At 37.8% G+C, this 8,487-nt stretch overlaps 1 pseudogene; it reads right to left on the bottom strand.

Annotated features, from left to right (window-relative positions):
• Nucleotides 1-424: 424 nt before the first annotated feature.
• Nucleotides 425-790, bottom strand: LOC140624240 (dynein light chain roadblock-type 1 pseudogene; annotated as a pseudogene).
• Between the last annotated feature and the right edge of the window lie 7,697 nt (nt 791-8,487).

The raw sequence follows: 8,487 nt of genomic DNA, 5'->3' as shown, positions 1-8,487 counted from the left end.
CTAATTCAGGCAGATGACATAAGGTTAAGTAAAGATACTGACATTGTTCTTTTCTTTGCATGCACTAAAATTTTGTATTACCTCATTGATGAGAGCACTGTAATATCCCAAAGGAAGATCCATCTAAATATTTTTAGTTTAAAGAATGGCTTTAAATTGTTTTATTTTTTATTTTTTTAAAGCATTTTAGTTATTTTTAGTTAAAGGAAAACAGACTTTTCCAAGGGTGGCCAAGTAAACTGAAGGTCAGACGGAAGGAAGCAGGGTGTGTGGGTTGCTCAAAGCTCCTGCTCCAAAATCTGGAGGTGAGGAAAGAAGGTCCTCCCAAGAATTCAAGGGTGACTGGCCAGCAGAGGGATGACTTTGATGACTGTGGGCACTGGATCCGTCTAAGTAGGTTCCAAGATAATTTCCACCTGCCAGTTGATTGACATGATTAACATTATCACTCTTAGGGGCTATTACATTAAGGAATGATGCAGGAAGCCAAGAGAGTGGCTTATTCAGTTGGATTCTGAATCACAATCAGGAAATAGTCTTTATCTGGTGCAACCATAATTTCATTTTTCTTGGAGCAAATTTGAAGGAAGGTGAGGTCATTCTGGGGGTCAGTTTCACGCATGGTGCTCCGGGCCTTCAAGATGAAGTTGTGCATGAGGTTGGCATACTGTGTGGTGGTGGGATTGTCCATGGTACTCTTGATGGGAATGCCTTCTGTGTTCACCACGATGATGCCCTATATTCCCTTCTGGCTCTGAAGTTGCTTCAGTGTCTCCTCCACCTCTACCATTTCTAACCGATCCAGTAGCTCTGCGACACCAGCATTCAGTCCAGGCCTGGTACCTTTCCACCTTTAAATTGTTTTAAATTGTTTAAAGAAACAATAAATAAGCCATTAACTTTCATCTTCATGTTTCTTTCTTTCTTTCTTTCTTTCTTTCTTTCTTTCTTTCTTTCTTTCTTTCTTTCATTCATTTATTTGAAAGAGAGAGAGAAAGTGTATGAGCATGAGCAGGAGGAGTGGTAGAAGGAGAAGGAGGAGACTCCCTGCTGAGCAGGGAGCCAGATGGATACTGGATTCCAGGATCTGAGATCATGACCTGAGCCAAAGGCAGAAGCCTAACTGACTGGGCTGCCCAGATACCCTAATGTATTTTTTTTATATTAAGATGAAAAAATTCAGCTATATTTTCAAATTATCAATGAAAGCATAAATAACTATATTAGGATGATATGGAAAATCACATGTGACAGGAGGGCTAAGATGAAGTTCTATGAATATACAACTTTGCGAATATTAAAGTGTTGCCACAAAATAAAGATGTATTATATGTTCACTAATAATTGTTGATAATAAAACTAACCCAAAGTCAGATAATTCTTGTGTTTATTCAAATAGTCTTGAACTAATAACTTTTCCAAACACACATACACATACCCACACACCCGTACAACCACACATGTGACTATGCATTGAATATTTCTGGAAGGATATTCAACGTGTTAATTAGGTGGTTCTATCTAATGAGACTGGATGGTGAGAGAAAAGAATTGAACTTTTCAGCTTTTCTTCATCTTCTGTACTAACTGGATTTTTTTTTATCATGAGTGTGATTTTATTTTAATAATTTTGAAACTGGATAGTTAAAAAAGGTAGCAAGTATACACTAAAACACATACTGCAACCGACAGGCATACATTGTACATGTGTGTCTCTATTAGGATTTCATTTCATTCTTAAGTTGGTCGGAGCCACTCTTTGCCCAGGGGAATCCTTGCATTAATATAATGCCATTGAGGGTCTCCGGAGGTACACGCATCTGCAAAGGGAGAAGGGCTTTTTGCAATAGTAGGGCTTAATTGTTAGTCATGAGAAAGAACAGTATCTGTGAAACTTTTCCTGTCATACAGTATATGTAAATGATCTTCTTTCATAATTCTTAAAACATTTTTTAAATGTAAAAGTTTGAACACACACAAAAGTAGAGAGAAAAGAATCCCTGTGTATTCAGCAACCAGCTTTAGCAATGACCAATTCACGTACAATCTTGTTTTGTTTATACCCCACCCACTCCCCCATCTCATTGAATTATTTTGGAACAAAGCCAAATATCATATCTTTTCATCCATAAATATTTCAGTATGTATTTCCATAAGGACTAAAAAAAAAAAAAAAAACCACATTAATGTCACAACAACCAAAAAAATCCCCAAGAATTCCTTATTCCTTAATATTATTAAGTATTCAGTTATAAATAAAATTTTCTGTCTCATAAATGTGTTTTTACATTTGACTTATGTATAGATTATAGACTATCTTTTAGCTTATAGATTACCCCCTCCCTATTTTTTTTTTTTTTTACCCTTTATTTATTGAATGAACCAGGTATTTTGTTCTATAGAGTTTTCCATAGCTTGGATTTTACAGATTGCATCTCTCTGTTATTGTTTAACATGTCTTTTGTCCCCTGATTTTTAAAAAAAATATGTTAGTAATTAGATCTGAATGCTTAGTCAGGGCAGCTTTGTTGTGTGGGAGGACTACGTTGTTAGCGGTGGTGTGTACTCCCCACTGCCTCATATCAAAAGGCACAGAATGTCTGGTTGTCTCTCTTCTTGTGATGTTAGCACTGATCAATAGTTTAGGGGCTGTCAGCACAGCCTATTGCAGTAGACTCTTCATTGGTCCCCCCTAGTCTGCCCTTGCTTCCATCCCCAAGGGTTATTTTCCATGTAAGACTGAGCTGGCTGTGGCTTGGCTGGCCAATTCTGCTTGTCTTGGTGGAGCTTGATTGGATGATTTTTTCTGGATTCAGTTTGGGTTTCCACATTTGTTGGGCAACTTGGGTTTTTGATCCAGAATGTTCTCCAGTGCAATGCCCGTCTGTTCTTTGTATCTCTATCTATAGCGGGCTAGCCCAGGCATGTTCTCATGGCATTACAAAGGCCCAAGAGCCTTACATGTTTGTAATCATCTGACAGTAAAAAGATCATTCTTTCTTAGCATTGTAAATCCTTTCTTAAACTTCCAATTAGTCTTCAGTATGAGCACTCAGTATAGAGCTGACCTTTCTGAAGTTTTGGCTGTTCATTTAGTCTCTTTATGTAATAGAATAAGGTTTATTATTAACATTTTCTAGTCCTTGTACTTACACAATTTTATAGACTTTCTGACGTGATGAAAGGTCTTTATCATTTTGTTCTTGAGCTTGTCAGTTCAATCCACACCAGAATTCTTTATTTCCTTTAATTTGTCTCATTGACTATTTTACTTCCTGCACAATCCTTCTTCTCTTCCTTTTGACAGCCCAAGCAGATTTACAGACAGTCCGGTTTTAGCTATGCTGACCTATCTATTCAGCTTATCCTTGGGACATTTGGGAGAAACCTGTTGCAGTCGGTGTTTATGAATTTTTATGATATTTAGGTAGGCATTGACTGAGTTGACTAATAAGAAAAATAGAGGATGGCAAATGCAGGCACAGGTAAATGGGAGCGCATTCTGGAAAGATGCTTACGTGAAACAAGGAATATTTTCCCCCTAATGTCAGAAGAAGCTCTGCCCAGTAATTCATTTCTTCATTAATTTATAGAATCTTTCATTTCTTGAAGAATAAAAACTGTCTATATTATATATATATATACATATTCTTCCCTTGACCAAATATAATACTATATACTTTATTGGTTACTCTTCAAACTCTTCAAACTATTTAAACTCTTTGGTTACTATTCATACTCTTCAAACTATTTAAAATATAATAATTCACTTAATACTGACAACATCTTGTGACACACTTCAGGAAGTACTGAATTTATAGGTTAAAAAAAACTAAATCTCAGGAAGATGGCTTTCCTCTAACTAATGGTAGAGCAGAGGACTAGGGGAGAACATACAAACCTGACTTTATGCTCTAAGGCAACTTCTTACCCCGTATACAAAGGCAAGATAACTTATAGCTCAAACTTGAAGGATGTTATATAATACAGTATTTTAATGGAAAGCAAGAATTGAAAGCCTTGGATGGGTTTTGCTAAACAAAACAGCAATCTGGAAATGTCAAAGTAGGAAAAAAAAAAAAAAAGAAAGAAATCTTTTATCAGACCTTAGCCAGGCTTATGAGGGTCACTAAGGAGCAAGCTCAACAATAATTAAAAACTATAAAGTACTTGAGTGTCTTAAATTATAAACACCTTTACAATCTTGGAATTACAAAAAGCCTTCTTAAGCAATATTATCACTAATCACTTTAAAATATTATCAGTTTAATAGTGATTATCAGTAGTAAAACACTATTGGTTTAAAAATATTTCTTGAATGTCTTAACACAGTGTTCTGTACTTACAAGAATACAGATGAAAATAAAACTTGCTCTTTTAAAGAAAGTAATCTCTCTTGAGTTGTAAACTATTTAATATATTTAGGAAGTTATGATTTTTCTCCTTAGAAAATGCACATTTGAACATACACTCAAGATTTAAGATTTAACTTTTGGGGTTTTTATGGGTATTCCAGAAGCACTTCCATGGATCTTGCAGGGGTGAGTTATGGACTTTACTTGCTTCTTGTGTATTAGGAAGAAACTTAGTAGGAGTCACATATGCTCCTAACCTATTATCTGATCTTGATGAAGTCACTCAGCATCTTCGGGACTCAGTTTCCTCATCTGTGAAGAAAAGAAGCATAGAGTAGAGATATTTTCTGGACATAACGTTTTCTGTCCTTTCGGAGCTAATAATTTGGCTGGGGACTTGAAATGAATGATCATAAGAATATTCAAAGCAATATTTTTCCAACACTTATTACGAAAAATTTCAAACAGCAAAATGGGAGGAAATTATAGTGATCACTCATATCACCATAATTTAAATTCTAAGATTGCATTTTATCACATATTTATCCATTTTTCCATTCATCCAGCAATTTGAAAACTGCATTTCAAAGTAAATTACAGACAACCCTACTTTCTTCCTGCATTTTTCAGTATTACTGAGTTCAGTGTTTGTTTACAGTTTTCTTCTTTTGATGTAAAATTTACATACAAAGGAATGCATAAATCTAAATGTCACATTTGTTGAGTTTTGGCAAACCCTATAGTCACTCTTCATAATCTATTCCTTGCTGTACCCCAACTCTCTTGTCCCTTCTCTCTTTACTCACCTGGAGAAACCAAAACCGTGCTTAAATCCAAGTCTCCAGCCAATAAAAAATTATCTGTATGGTTGAATAAGACTAGACAAAAGCAACTCTGTTGACTGTTTCTGTTTTAAATTCATTATCACTGACATAATGCTTCCCAGCAGTTATATAGTCTACTTGCTTCATCCAGTCTCCCACTCCTGAAAGTGTTTCTTAAACTATCTGGGTGAAGGGTCAACTTCTTTTCATTTTAAATCCATTTTGGAATAACACTTTTGTAAAATACAACTTAAATGAGTTACAAGAAAGATGAAATAAAACGAAGACACACAAATTAGTAGTCCCAGATTTTTATCATTAAACTTAACAGTCATAAAATTATTCCATCCAATTGCTATAAGAGCTTCTAAATGCTTACCCTTAATTCCTATACTTCTCTTTTCATGGACAGATCACGAAGACTTTGGGACAAAGCACTGGTCTGCAGACTACCCTGTGGGTAGCACTGCTCTAAAGGACTCAACTATTTTGTACCTTCTCCCTCCTCAAACCTCTCCTAATTGCCTGTGCTTCCTCACTCTCAGAGCATGATTTTGCTTCATGGAGACACTTGAAGGAATGAGAAGAGAATTTCACAAGCTTTCACCATCATGTCTACTCACCTACCCATGTCTGTGCTCATACATACCACCCTTTCTCATGTTACTATGGATGAGCTGCCATGCTTCTAGAAAAGGCCAGTCCTTCCGATGTACACTGGGGTCATGCCATCTCAATTCAGGGATGTGGCTCTGGCAATTCTCCCTCTCCCTTTGACGTCATGACCCCTCTTCCACTCTCCTGTCTTAGAAACCTCTCGGCCCTCTCTCCCTGTCCAGCTACACATTTAACTTCTCTGTCCCTTTTCTGCAAAACTCCTTGAATTAGTTGTTTATACCAGCCATCTTCAATGTCTTTGCCCAATTCTGTCTTGGACCAACTTTAGGCAGATTTTCACCCTCACTACCGCATTAAACCTGCTCTTTTTAGGGTCACCAGAGCCTTTCACATTTCCGAATTAGTATGTATGTCTCAGCCCTCCATTTCTTTGACCAATTGGCAACATTTGATCGTTCATGGTTCTGTTCCTTGAAACATTTTCTTCTGTCCTCAGGGTGCCATTCTAGTTTACTTTTCTTCTGACTTCTCTGGCTTTTCCTTTTCAGTTTCCTTTGGTGCCTTGATGACCTGGAAATATTGGAGTATCCAATCCTTTGACTTCTCCTCCTCTGTCTACATGCATTCCCTACATGATTACATGCAATTTTATGACTCTAGGTACCATCTACAGGCCGATGAATCTCAAGTTCCCTGAACCTCTCTTCTGAATCTCACTCAGATTTCCTATTTGCCCTCGCCCTTGGTATCTAACAAGCAGCTGAGCATCTCAAACTGCACATGTCTAAGCAGAGCTCCAGATATTCCCCTCCACCCCCAGATGCATTCTCAGCCCTCCCTACTTTAGTCAATAGCGACTCCATCCTGCCAAAACCCTAAAACCTTGGCATCACCACTGGCATCTCTTTTTTCCTCATATCCCACATCTACTTCCTCAGTGAATCTTGTTAGCTAGCTCAGTCTACAGGAGACCCGAAGGAGGCAGAGTTTTTGCAGAAAGATCCAAGAGCAATGTTTTTAAAAACAGAAATATTGGGAGAATGCCAATACAGCCTCTGGGATCATTGAATATAAGGGATGGAAAATGGGCAGCCTCCCATTATACTATAGGACTATAGTGGCATGGCTGGGGCATAGAAAGTTTCCAGGTTCTCCACAGGCAAGAGATGAGTCAGATTTTGTGAAGAGGCTGAACATGAGAGGAAGTTGCTAACAACAAAATTACTCTTTTTGCCTCAGAGGGCAAAAAGAAGAAAGCTGGGAAGCCAACAGTGGAAGGATATATCCTCCTCTTCCTCACCATCATATAGTCCAATCTCCCATTAGAAGGATAGTTAAGATACATAAACACATAGGTGCATTGGGTTAGACTGTGTGTAACACGTCAAATGCAATATACATATGGTGGTGTTACCTTAATAATTTAATGCCAAGACAAAGTAATCAATAATGAAGTCCCCAAAAGCAGTTAATTTTATAAGAATTGAAGAAAAAGGAACAAATATTATATGAGATATCTGAAGTAGTCAAAGTCATAGATACAGAAAGTAGGATGGTGGTTGCCAGGGCCCCGAGGGACACAGAAAGGAGTTAGTGTTTAATGCGTAGACAGTTTCAGTTTGGGAAGATGGAAAAGTTCTGGAGATGGATGGTGGTGGTGGTTACACAATAATGTGAATGTATTTCACACCACTGAACTGTATTTAAAAATGGTTAAAATGGCCAATTGTGTGCTATGTATTTTTTTACCATGATAATAAAAAAAAAAAAAAAGAAGGAATGGAAGCAGTGGGCATTTTAATACTTGCTAATCCAAGTCAGTTCAGAGAATGTCAGTTGCACACGCTAATAGGGGTCTGACACCGTGGAAAGGGTTCCATTCACCCCCCTCTAACTTAATCTTCACTGAAGCCTAATCATGAGAGTGTTGTTGTCTCCCTCATGGAAGAAGGAAAACTGGGAGCCTCAAAGCATTCTAATCCATAGTCGTAGGGCCAGTAAATAATGGAGCTAGGAATTATATCCAAGCATATGTGTCTCCAAAGCCCATGTGCTTTCTATGTGCTAACTACATTACACTGACATATATAGGGGAGATGTAAACTCTGCTTTAAAAACTTCCAAAGTCCATGTTTTAAGCATGTGGCACCGTGGTGGACTACCGGCAAGCACTAGCAACAGATGGTTATGGGCAGCTCCTTTTATTATTGTTGCTGTTGTTATTATTATTAGTTTCAGAGGTAGAATTTAGCGATTCATCAGTTGCACATAATACCCAGTGTGTCCTTCATGCCCATCACCCAGTTATTGTTCCCCTCCCACCTCCTCTCCAGCAACCCTGTTTGTTTCCTAGAGTTCAGCATCTCTTATGGTTTGAAAGGCAGCTCCTTTTAAACAAAAGCCAGGCTGTGCTCAGGTTGGGAAGCTGGTGTTGTGGAATAGCAGCAAGCTCTACAAGACATGGCTGAGGCCTTGAAGGAAAGACCTCCATTCAGCGGCAACACGGTGGAAGGACCCATCATGACACGCGGATTTATCAGTCATCTCCTCACACACACACACAATAATTGCTGTCATGGGACATCACCCTCGGGTTAATGCACAACCAAAATACGATGTGCTCAGAGGTAAAATTAAAATTTCATATCTGTACTTTAGAAATCGGAGTTTCGTAAATATGAGGCATTAAA

This window comes from Canis lupus, chromosome 34 (assembly GCF_048164855.1).
Source record: "Canis lupus baileyi chromosome 34, mCanLup2.hap1, whole genome shotgun sequence".
In the NCBI taxonomy this organism is placed as follows: Eukaryota; Metazoa; Chordata; class Mammalia; order Carnivora; family Canidae; genus Canis; species Canis lupus.
Note: the sequence above shows the minus strand (reverse complement) of the source record. Positions and strands in the feature narration are given on the sequence as shown.